Source organism: Pseudopipra pipra, chromosome 6, assembly GCF_036250125.1.
Source record: "Pseudopipra pipra isolate bDixPip1 chromosome 6, bDixPip1.hap1, whole genome shotgun sequence".
Classification (NCBI taxonomy): Eukaryota; Metazoa; Chordata; class Aves; order Passeriformes; family Pipridae; genus Pseudopipra; species Pseudopipra pipra.
Genome location: NC_087554.1, coordinates 47790175 through 47802390, shown reverse-complemented (window position 1 = coordinate 47802390; position 12216 = coordinate 47790175). Strand labels below are relative to the sequence as shown.

Sequence of the window (12216 nt, the reverse complement as noted above, 5' to 3'; positions counted from 1 at the left end):
TTCAGCCCAAAGAGCTCAGCAGCCTCAGCAAAGCAGGATGTTAAACGCTGCAGGGCTGCTTCTGTGTGGGCGACAAGGGCGGCGTCATCAGCATAAAGGAGCTCCCGGACAAGATGGTTTAAGGTCTTGGTGTGGGCCTTCAGTCGCCTTAGGTTGAAAAGGCTTCCATCAGTACGATATCGAATGTAGATACCGTCCTGATCATCGAGGTCTGCCATGGCCCTTTGGAGCATCATGCTGAAGAAGACTGTGAATAGGGTAGGAGCGAGAACGCAGCCTTGTTTCACACCATTCTTTATTAGAAAGGGCTCGGAAAGTGCATTGCCATATCTGACTTGGCCGTGCTGATCCTCGTGGAGTGAGATGATCATTTTAAGGAACTTGAGGGGACAACCTAAATGTTCCAAAATCTGCCACAGACCTCTTCTGCTCACAGTATCGAGAGCCTTGGTGAGGTCGACAAAGGTTACACAAAGATCTTTGTTCTGTTCCCTACACTTCTCTTGCAGTTGTCTGAGAACAAATACCATGTCTGTGGTACTCCTGTTGGCTCTGAAACCACACTGACTTTCAGGTAGAATTCCTTCAGCTATAGCGGGTATTAGTCTGTTCAAGAGTATTCTTGCCAGGATTTTGCCAGCAATGGAGAGCAGAGTAATACCACGGTAATTTGAGCAGTCTGATTTAGTACCTTTCTTCTTATACAAAGTGATGATGACTGCATCTTGAAGGTCTGATGATAGTTCGCCTAGTTCCCAACAGCGCACCACAAACTTGTGCAATTTGGTATGGAGTGCAAGGCCCCCATGTTTCCAGACTTCGAGTGGAATTCCATCAACCCCAGCTGCCTTGCCGATTTTCACCTGCTGTATGGCCTTGAGGGTTTCTCCTAAAGTGGGGGCAGTATCCTGGTTGGGTGTACAGCACTGGCAACAGGAGCATTTTGGTGCAGGGTCTGGGCTGTATGCCCTGTGCATTAGAGAGGCAACACTTAAGTTGACCTGAAACTGCATACATAAGTATTCGTCCTATGGAAATCATAAGCATACCTCAAATCAGACACGCAAAAAACCTGAGGCACTAGGTATATTAGATATACCTGAAAAGTTAGGGGAATTTTTTTATTATTTGCCTTCTGGTTTTGCAGTGTCAGATATGACTAGCAAATGGGTAAGTGGAAAAAAGTCACTGACATCTTCCTGCCCTTGAAAATGTGATCTAGCTTAAAGCACTGGCATTTCAATCTTTGTGTTCAAATGAAGAGACCAAACAAGTTCAAGAAACAAAATGGGTAAACAGCACAGCTATAAAATGACATTTCGGAAGTGATGAGTGAGCAGTTGTATGGTGACCAATTTCCTATCAGTTATGCTCAATTTCATATGGCCTGCATTAACCACAATACCTGGCCTGGTAGAAACTCCCCACACATCCCAGTCATGATAAAAAACTTTGGAAATGAAAAAAGGAAATGGGTAGCAACATAACACAATGGAGTTGTGGAGTAGGGCACACACGGCCCCCTGTGCAACACCTAACTCCAGTCCTTGGTAAATAATCACATGGCGCTGCTGTTTAAGAGACATGAGGGGTTTTATAGCAGGACCTAGAGCTACTCCATTGATGCAGGCAAGATCCTTTTGAGCTTCCTCCCCTGTGGGACTGAAGCCTTTCCTAAGGGGGATCCCTGTGGCAAAGGGCCTCTCATCTGTCTGACCCTGGAGCAAGCACCACATTTTGCCAGAAGCAGAAAGGAGGCGGCAGGGACATTTTCTCTTGAGGTAGAAGAGTCACCTGTGCCCTGGGGCTGCTCTAGGGGCTGCAAACTCAGGCCAAGAGACAAATAACCCAGGAGCTGCTGGTTGGAGAGTCTGGATTTACAGACTCTCCAGGAAAATAAGGCTTAATGAAAAACTCAACGGAAAATTAGATAAAATGGACTGACGTGGACATCAGAAAACTTCTACAGCATAAATCCTAAATTCTTCCCTGTTTGGAGAGAGGTAAGAATTTCATCTCCATTAATTTAATCTGGCAGATAGAGATAACAAAGCGGCCCTCTACATGGGAGAGTTAACATTGCTTGGATTGATTCAGAGAGACAAGATGCACTTGCAGGCATAGGAAAAATGCATCTCTGATAAAATTTCCACTATTAATATTTTTCCCTTGCAAATGTGGGTCTTCTAAAACACTCTTTTCTTTAGAAAGGATCTAAATGAGGAGGAGGTGGGAAGTAGAGCTACAAAGCATGTAAGAAAGCCTCAAATACATGAGTGGGAGGAAGGAGGAAGAAATGAAAGAATAATGAAGCTTGCATCACTGGGAGCAAACAACAGGAGAAGGGAAATGCATGTACTTGTGGCTAAATTTTGCAGGAACTTAGGCTGAGGTTTAAAATGGCTGTGGTTAGTGTAGATACAGGCACAGAGTAATTCAAATGACTTGATCAAAGGACAAAGAAATGTTACTACTGATTTCATTAGGAAAATTACCTAGCTTAGAGTTAATGGGTAAGCACAGAAAAAAATGCCTTCTCTGTAATGTTGATATGAAGTAGCCCTGCAAAGGGTAATCAATATCTGTAGTATCTACAATCATTATGAGATTTGGGAATTTCTTCAGTGGGGCCAGGATTTTGCCCTTTGTGGAAACTGCTGATGGCATCTGTGGGATTTCCTTATGTCGTGATGTTGCAAGCAGAAACTCATATTTAAAAAAAATAATAAAAATATTGTTATTAACATGGTGCCTGGGGTCCCCAGCTCAAGCTGCATCGATAGCTGAGCCCAAATGCTCAGCTACTCTTGGGGTGCTGTCACTAAAACTTAATCAGGTGTTTCTGCTTTGAGAGCATCTCCAGTGGCCACCACTCCAGTGGGTACCCATCTGAATCAAGAAACAAGTCTGGAAAAGGATCCTAGGGTTGGGTTTATTCCACAGCTTCTGATTTTCTGTCAGTGCTTTGCTGGAAGGGCATTTAGCAGGCAGGGCTGATCTCTCTTGCCACAGCCTCTGTCATGCTGCAGAGCAGTCAGTAGAAAACTTTCAACTGAACCGAATGAGGGACCTGTGTGCCTTACACAGGAATCCTGTGGGATGGGAATGCCTCTGTCTCCATGCCACCAAAACCACCTACGAAATGAAAACTGTAACTTTGCTCAGGAAACCCCAGGGTTTTATTTTCACTTTGGAATAAACTGAGCCCGTCCATCCATTGAAGAGGCGAGCATCAGGGAATCAACAGGAGGTTTTGCCATCTGCACAGACAAGCAATGCTCAGGCATATAACTAGGACTAAAGTGGGGGCAGGGAGAAGTTTCATGCCAGCAATTTTTACAAATGAAAAGATTGAGCTGTTACGCCAACCTATGCTGGCTTTTCAAAATCCACTTTGAGATGGCAAGAAAAAAGGGCAGAGGAACAATGTTTCCATCATTTCCCAATAAAGCTGTACTTGATAGAGATAGAAAACCCCATTCCTTTTTTTTTTTTTTTTTCCAAATCTCATCATCAAAATTGGGAGTTGCTGCTTTTGTGCATTGTTGACCTCTGAAGGTTGCAATATGGTGGTGCAAAATCTGGGTCTTCTTGTGTCATGCCCACAGCAAAGTGTGTTGATCTAGGGTTGGCAGCCCTGTACAGCAGAGTAGTGGAGTTCAGATAGGCAGCAAAAAGGATTGGCAGGATACAGCTCTCATTCTGCCCTATGTCCAGGCTCCCTGTCTAGGACAGAATGTACCCCTTTGGGGAAAAAGAAACCCAACTCATCCCATCCTGAACCAATCATTCGCACATTATGACAAAATAAATCTAAAGGGATAGGCTTTTCCCATAATCAGTACAGCAATCGCATGTACGTGGAGTTGTCACTCTACAGGGTTGGTTGGAGAAAGCTAAACTTAAAATTAATAATTAAATGTGCTTTACAGGTTTGACAGTCTCCAGGTGTGTGGCAGTGCCAGTGGCACCAGCTCCCTCTGAGACCATGCCAACCTTTGCACCCTTTGCACTCGCAGACAGGCCCCAGTTCAGCCCAAAGCTCTCCCTCATCTCCTTTCATAGGAGCAAGGCAGGAGTGGGAGCTGGAGGTAACTATGGTGAGGGCTGCAAAGAGTCAGAGGAGTAAGGAGGAGGAGGAGGAGGAGGCAGGTGCATCCTTGGCAGTGCAGGCTCTTCTGGCATGGGGATCTTCTTCAGGCACTGATGTCTTCTCTGTGGTGACCAGTGACAGCACCCGAGGGAATGACCTGAAGTTATCTCAGGGGAGATTTAGGTTGGATATTAGAAAAAGGTTCTTCACCCCACAGGGAGGTTGGGAACAGGCTCCCCAGGGAAGTGGTCACAGCAGCAAGCCTGACAGAGTTCAAGAAGTAATTGGATGATATTCTCAGGCACACGATGTGATTCCTGATGATGGTCCTCTGCAGGGCTAAGAGTTGGACTCGGTGATCTTTGTGGGTCCTTTCTAACTTGGCATATTGTGTAATTCTGTGATTCTGACTCTGCTTTCAGCTGTAAAGAACATGGTACAAGGAGTTGCCAGGCCTTGGCTGCGGCTAAGATGGTACTAAAATAACAGTTTTAGTTCTGCATGTCCTGGTTTTCAACACGTAGGAGCCCAGCTCTGGTGGCATGAAGGCCACTCGCAGTCACAGTGCAATGGCCAAGAAAGGCAGGTGAGTCAAGCGGGCACTCACTGGGAGTCGTGTCCCTCCGGGTGGCCGGGTCAGGCGGGCCAGGCCTCAGTGGGAGGGCGGGCCAGAGAGGGTTCCTGCGGGGAAAGGGACAGAACGCGTGGGACCGGCACCCGCCGCCCTCCCTCTGCCCGGGGCTGCTGCATCCCCGCGCACCCGCAGGAAAGCACCCCTGCGGGAACAGCATCCCGCAGCCCATCCCCGCCGGCTTCCCGCTCCCGAAGTTTCCCTCGGGGAAGCCCGGCGCGGGTCTCCGCCGCCAGCTGCGAGGGGCGGCCCGGCGGGGCGGGGCGGCGGGCGGCGCTAGGGCCCGGCGGGGCGCGGCGCCGCCGCCGGGGGCGGGGTGGGGGCGGCAGCGGCGGCGCGGGCTGCGGCTGCCTCCGGCTGCCTCCCGCCGCGGGGCGCGGAGCGGGGCGGCCGCGGGGAGAGCCCACCACCCCGCGGCGGCGGGAGCGCCGGGACGCGCGCACAGGTAACGCGGGGGCGCTTCGCGGGGTCATCGGGAGCGTGCGCGGGTGCCCGGCCGGCCGGCCCCGTTTCTCCCGGGGCAGGGAGCGCCGGCCAAACTTTTAGGGCCGCTGGCCCGGCCGCCGCCGCAGGCGGGCAGCGGCGCCGCCCCGGGGCGCTGTCGGGGGCTGCCCCGCGCTGCCGCCGCCGTCCCGCCGCCGAGCAGCCCCGCCGCGCTGGGGACGCGGAGGCGGCAGCCCGGCGGCGGGGAAGGGAAGGGAAGGGAAAGGCACCCGGGGCGAGCCGAGGCCGCTGCGGGGCGGCCGCCGGGTCGCATCCCGGGCGGGCTGTGTCCCGACAGCGCGGCCCGCGGGTCCGACCCCGGCTCGGCTGGCGGTGCTGGGGCAGCGGCGCGGCCGGCGGCCCCCCCCCCGCTCCCTTTTGTTCCTGCGTGCCGCCCGCCTTGGATCCCCGCCCGGGAAGAAGCCGCTCGGTACTTCCCGGGCTCCGTCTGTGCCTGCTCACCCGCCTGAAGGGCATCCTCCGGTGATGCTGGTCTGTCAGAGCTGCTGGGAAAGGGATTTTCCCCTTCCCACAACAGCTCCCCGTTGCTTGCTGGTCTTCAGTGCTGGCTCTTCACTTAACTGGACTTACCGTTGTGTTAATTCCTTCACAATGTGTGCGGGTGTCCCTGCACCCTGGAGAAGGATTTCCTTGTTGACTTTCCGACTGTGCTGCGGCCAGGTATTATTTACATCATCAAAGATATGCGTGTGTAAATGGGCTCGCAGGGCTACAGCGCGGCTGCTCTTAGAGCCCAGTTTGCCGAAACTTTAATTGCAGCAGGCGATGTTGTGCCGTGGATCCATTTACGTCAGGGCGGACCGATACTCTGGTGGGATAACGGCCTCGCCGAGGCGGTCGCTTGTCACGCACGGAGTAATCCTGCTGTTTCATGGGGGAATCGGAAAAAAAATGAGCAAACAATGAAAATGAGTTTATGTTTGTTTTTTTTTTTTTTTTTTTTGTTTTTGTTTTCTTTTTAAATCTGGCATGGTAACGTCTGTTATGGGCACAGTAAATCGGGCAGCAAACCCCCAGTTTTCTCCGGCACAGCCCACGTATCAGCCGGTAAACAGCATAAACTGTGATTACTTTGCAGCCGAAAATATAAGGCCTTGCAGCCCTGGCTGTCGGAGCGTTACGTGTCATTAAAGTAGCTCTCTTGGAGAGGGACTGTCCCAGGAGCTGCAAAATCTATAAACACTTTTCTGATTGGTTTAAAAATTTAGACACAGGAAGCGGATGGTATCTAATAACAGACAAGTGGAGACTCTGTTGTCATGGAAACTGAGAAGACTACCCCCTCTCCCATGTATGTAAAAAAAAAATAGGCAAAAGAAAAAAGTCTGCATATCATCAGAAATGCCTGCAGACCGCTTTGGCTGCTGTTGCCTTTCCCACAGCATCTGTTGAAACCTGAGAACATGCCTGTCAAATCAAGGTCATTTTACAATAAAACCTCGTGCTGCCGCCTCTCTCTCTCCTCTCCAGACATTGTCCCGCACTTTCCACCCAAGGAGCTGGGGAGATGCAGCCACCTGCCCGTGCCCACCGGGCTGCCCTGTGGTGGGTGTTGTGCCCCAGCCCTGTGGTGGGTGTTGTGGCTGCTGGGGAATCCGAGGAAAGGCTCAAAGCAGCAGGACCAGTTACTTTTAAAAGCCAAAAGTAACAAGGGATGACACTTTTTTAGTCAAATGATCAGGCCATGTTTCTTTCCGTGGGAATCTATAGACCTGGCAGAGAAAATTGGGTTGATCTCCCAAACTTGAATGTTCAGTCCATTTCACAGATCTGCCTCACCTATAAAGAAAAAAAAAAGTGGCAGATGGCTCTAGGAAGCCCTGTGCAATTATTTATAACAAAAAAAAATCATAGTTTGGTTATAGCATGCTATTTGAGAACAAAAACAGACATATGAGAATAAAATATACTTCATTGCTGCTGAATGCAGCGTAAGAAAATCAGACTAATATTGTGGTAAATTGAAGTTTTACTTTGCTGCACTACTGAAAGTTTATCACGTGTGAAAGGAGAGAGCTATTTTGCTTTTGGAGCAGAGGAGAAGTATTTCACAGCAAACTCAAAAGAAAGGTGTTAGTGTTTTTGCTTATTTTTTTGGGCATCACCCGTTGATTTCAGATGTTTGTGATGAAGAGATGTCTTTGAGTATTCACTGCATTTTCTCCAAAATATTTCCTCTTCTTGCTCCCTGTAATCTTCATTTTGCAGTGACCAAGCTGAGAAATAGCACTTGAGTGTTTTGCCCACTGTATAAATCATCACTTTGAAATCTTAAATGACCGATTTGACCTCTGTTGCCTCTTTGCTTGTGTATTTCACTTTTTGCATTATTATTTCTTAAGAAAAGTAGGTGAGCAGGTCTTACAGATCAGGAGGTAAATTCTGCTGGGTGCTGAGGTGAAGGTGCCCAGTGCCCTCTCCACACCAAGTAAAATTTTCAGTTTGCTATCTGAAAAACCCAAGGCCTATCTTTAAAACTTAGTTGCAGGCAGAGCAAGCTGAAGGGATGATAGAGCCAGGGGGAGCAGCGCCTATGTCTGCTTGAGGACTCCCCATTGGCATCTGGGCTGGCACTGGGGTGCAGGAGGTGGGACCTCCCTCCCTTTGTCGAGGAAAGGCTTAGGGATTTGGGCAGTTAATTAATCCAGCTCACATCTGATTAGCCAGATGTGGCTTTTAATTCCTAAGGAGTTCAAATGGAGAAAGTTTGGCTTGGTAGCGAAAGTGTGCTTGCTTCTAGAAGTGAATTTCCTGTTGTTGGGAGCACCCTTATCGGCAGGAAGGTTTGCCGGCAGGAAGTGTGTCAGTTACTTGTTTTTACACATTGAAGGAAATGATCTGGATTGGGTACCTTCTAGATTTACCCTTCATCAGCCTCTGTGTCTGTGCTACTTTATTTATCTCTAATGGTTTTAGTTTGTAAAAATTTTATGATGTCCAACATTCCCAAGGGAAACACAAGAAGTTAAATGCTTGTGTTGTTCTACTATTTTTTGCTGTTATAAAAAACACCCCACCAGCCTCTCTGGGCTACATTTTCAAAATTTCCAATTTATACCTTTTGAGCCTCATTACTGGTACTCAGATAGGCTTTTCTTTTTCTTCCCCTTTTAGAATGAAAGATCAAAAAATGCACCAGTTATTTTACTAATAGGAGCAGTCCTTACACTTCTGAACTGCCTTTCATCATGGATCACAAATCACTTTAGAGAAATTAATGTTCTAATATCCACAGAAGTTGTATAAGCATAGGAAGCTGAAACTTAGCATTTTACATGGACTGCACAAAGTTGCAAGGCAAATTAGGAGCAGAGCTTGGAGTCAAATTAATTGCCCCTTAATTAGTGATTGCTAATGGATTAAAACTTTGAAAATGTGTTTGTCTTTCCTGAGTGCACTCATGCTAATGCACGAGTGCGGTGTGTACATGTTTGGGATATGGGGTCCGGGGTGAGAATATAAGCAGTGGTTCCAGAAAATGCCAGTCATTTACTGGTCCCTGCCCAGTGTGGCATGGCTGGGATGCCAGGTTAGAGGCCTGTAAAATTAGATGCGGCTTTGGACGAAGGTCAAGACCAAAGGTGAGCACTGAGGTTTAGGTTGTGTGTTCTAGTAAGCAGGGAGGTTCAGGGAAATAAACATTTCTCTGATGTCAGCTCACAACAGAGTTTTTATGGTGTTAAGCTGAACTTTTGCAGAGGGTTTTGAGGGGGAAACGCAGGAAAGTTACGTAAACTTGTAAGAAGCTGTCTGGCATGCTAAATAGCTTCAAGTAGTGAGGTTTGGTGTAGGAGATGTCTTGGTGTTAAGAGCTGTTCCTGGCAGAAGCTGCCAGGGCTGTCCAGAAGCCTAAGCTTGGCCTGGAGCGGGACTATCCTGGCTGATGCTAGAATTCGCCAGTTCATGACTTCAGATGTAACACAATGCAGCACGACTTTGGTCACAATTTTGACATTTGTAATGAAACTGCATTTGGCTTGTTACCTGCTTTTATGACCAAGCTAAAGTAAAATTGTAACAAAATAAAGAAAAAAAAGGAAAAAAAGAAAGACTCCCACAAAGCAGCATTTCATTTAAATGTAAAACTTACAGCTGTGTTTTTTCAGAAGTGATCAGCTGATTCTGAGAAACCGGCCTGAAGCTCTGGAAGGCAGGGCAGTTTTTGGGAAGTGATTCTTGCCTAGGTTTTGAAAATTATTCTCCATTTAAGGTGCCTGAAGTCGAGCTGCCAGGCATCAAGGCAACTCAAAACCCTCCCTAACCTTGCTGTAAGACTTTAGGTGCCTTTAGCACCCTTGGGACTTTTACCTGATCTGGGCTGAAGCTGGTTGTCTAGCCAAAAGTTTGTACCCTGAGTGCCTGTGTAGCCCACAAAGAAGTGAAGCTCCCTGTGCCCTATTTGTTCCCCTTCAGGATGGGCATGAAGCAGTGGGATAGCCCTGCTCTGGCAGTGGCCAGTGAGGATGGTCTGGAGAATGACTAAAGCTCACCACAGCTGGACACAACTGTCAGGTGGTTTGAGTCAGGTAGGACCACCCTCGTGTTAGCCCAGGTGCTGGTGGTCACTTGCTTGCTGGGGATCAGTTTTTCCCCACCACTCTCAGGGAGGAACATAAGTGACACTTTATCAAAACTTTCCATCAAGAGCGTCTATTCCATAATATCTGCAAAAATTCGACAGACTGCTGGAGGTGAAACTTCTACTTATTATGCTGGACAGTATTTTGTCATTCTTTGCTTTTATTTCTCTTGTCTGTAGTCTAAGAGTCTCTGCTGGACATGGTTTTCTTTGTGTCAGCACTGACTGCAGGACAGACAGATGGCAAGGTTGTGACCTCTGGTCAGGCTTGGTAGGTGCCACTGAATGGAAAGATCTGTTTAGATGTTTGACAGTGGTTTTTTTTCCAACATTAGCAGGAATTTACATCAATGCAAGCCGTTACAATGAAATTTCCAACACCAAATGTTTTTATCTTTTACCGAAAATAGGTTAAAACCAAGTAAATACAGGTATTATTTCAGGAGTGGGATGGTTTTGGCCTACACCAGCTTCTTCCTTTGCTTTTCTTCCACATAATGGGTTGTGGGACCCTCCACTGAACTGTTTTTTCGGGCTGAGTATGAGGTTTCCTGGTGGGAGCCTAATGGCAAACTGCTTACCTGCCACCTGTTTGCTGATGGAGCCCACTCACCATGTCTGGGCATACCTCTTTTTGTTGCAAGGGGAATACACCAGACTTTCTAACAGACAGGACTTTGTATATGAGGTAATCTAAGCTAGATTCTGGAAAGCGTTTCACAGAATGGCAGCTTCATGGGAAATTGCTTCTTAATGCTGTTCAGCAAAGCTGTTGCTCTTTTTAGTGTAGTTCTCTGCCAAACCTGCGCCTGCCCTGCTGGACTGAGCAGTGGCCTCATGTCTCCTGTGGCCCCGTCTCCCATCCCAGACTTGCCAAGGTCCCCCTCTCCAACCCCTGGCAGCTCTGTGGCTTCTGGTACAGAGCTGATTTCTGGTTTATCTCTTGGGGTTTATAGAGAGGCCAACCTTTTCCTTGGATAAAGTTGGTTTCTGGCACAGCACACAGACATGAACTCCGCAGCCCGACCCATCCGTGTAGGGCCCTGCTCACAGTAAGGGCTTCTTGTGGTCAATTCAGTTGGTGGCCAGGCTTGCTGGGGAGAGGAGCAGAGGCATTAGAGGGGTTATGATAGGTTACTAGAGATGGGAGGAGGTTGTAGGTCTGACCCATCCAGATTTAACTGAATTATATCTCATTTTACCCCCAACTCTAACTTGTTTTGAACTGGATTTTACAGTAGATCATTTGTAGAAGCTACTCAATTAATATGTTAATTTTAACACCAGATTTTATAAAGCTTTTATGTTTGGAGGTAGTGAAGGGATCCAAATGTTTTGATCCTATTTTTATCATTATCTTCACTGAGTTTTTCTTACTCTGTGCTTTGCAGAGAGGAGTGAAATTTTAATAATTCACTAATATACTTTCTTTTCATTAACGTTTTATCATTCTAGCATAGTGCATATGGTGAGCTCCTTAGCACTTTCATTAAAGGCCTGATCTTGCCCCCATGCTCTCACATCCCTCCAGGTGTGGAAAACCCTAATGCAGGTGCTATTCTGCCTTTTGGAAAGAGCTTTTCTCTTTTTCCAATAGATAGTAAATTGAACAAGACATGTAAGGGGTTTTTTTGCTTGTTGTTGTTTGTTTTTTTTTTCTTTGGTTGCTTTTTTGTTTTTACAAACTGGAAACATTTATGCAAAGATAGCAGCAATGGTCAGCTTGGAACCACTAAGTGCCAAGCCTCCAGCCATCACAAAACTTAAATGTGGTCTAGAGAGTGTGAAGATCCAATGTGTTATTGTGGTATTGATTGCATCATTTTGTACTGTGGCATGTTTGGTTCAAGCAGAGATTTATACTGGTATTAAAATGGTTATGAAACTTTTAGGTGCCTTACCTGGGATAACACAGTGTTTGGTATCAGGAGGGTACAAATAACATGTATAACTACATGTAATCTTGGTGATTCAGTACATAAATTTGAAGGTGTGTGCCCACCTTCTGTTAAACAAGCTTTTTAATTATGTCTGAATTTGAAATTGGTGTTCGACTTTCATGGCAACTTTCCTTTCCTTATTTTTTCTTTTTTCTTTTTCCTTTATTTTATCATAAAATAAATCTCTTAGTGTGTGATTTGTTATTACTGTTAATTAAATACTGCTAGCATGCCAGATTATTTCAGGCATATTCAGAAGGCTTAAGAAGCCAAGCATGGCTAAGGAGTGGGCAGTGGGCAGATACACGAGGCAGGAGACTGGAAGGGAACCTTCTAGTTTGGGAGCAGTGGAGAGCTCAGGGACATGTAAGAATTTCAGGAGAAGTCCTGTTTTGAAAGGAGTGTGGCTGTTGGGAGTCCAGAGGGCAAGGGATCACAGTAATAAATACAGGAGATCTTGAGGGAACTA

General features: G+C 47.1%; 1 protein-coding gene across 2 annotated transcripts in view; it reads left to right on the top strand.

Annotated features, from left to right (window-relative positions):
- Window positions 1–5054: 5054 nt before the first annotated feature.
- Window positions 5055–12216, top strand: part of FOXN3 (forkhead box N3) — a 208150-nt gene continuing 200988 nt past the window's right edge. The window contains exon 1 of one of the 2 annotated variants that reach the window (XM_064658947.1): window positions 5055–5169. The gene's annotated coding sequence lies outside the window, so the exon portion shown is untranslated. The remainder of the gene's footprint in view (window positions 5170–12216) is intronic. The other variant, XM_064658945.1, reaches the window with a different exon arrangement.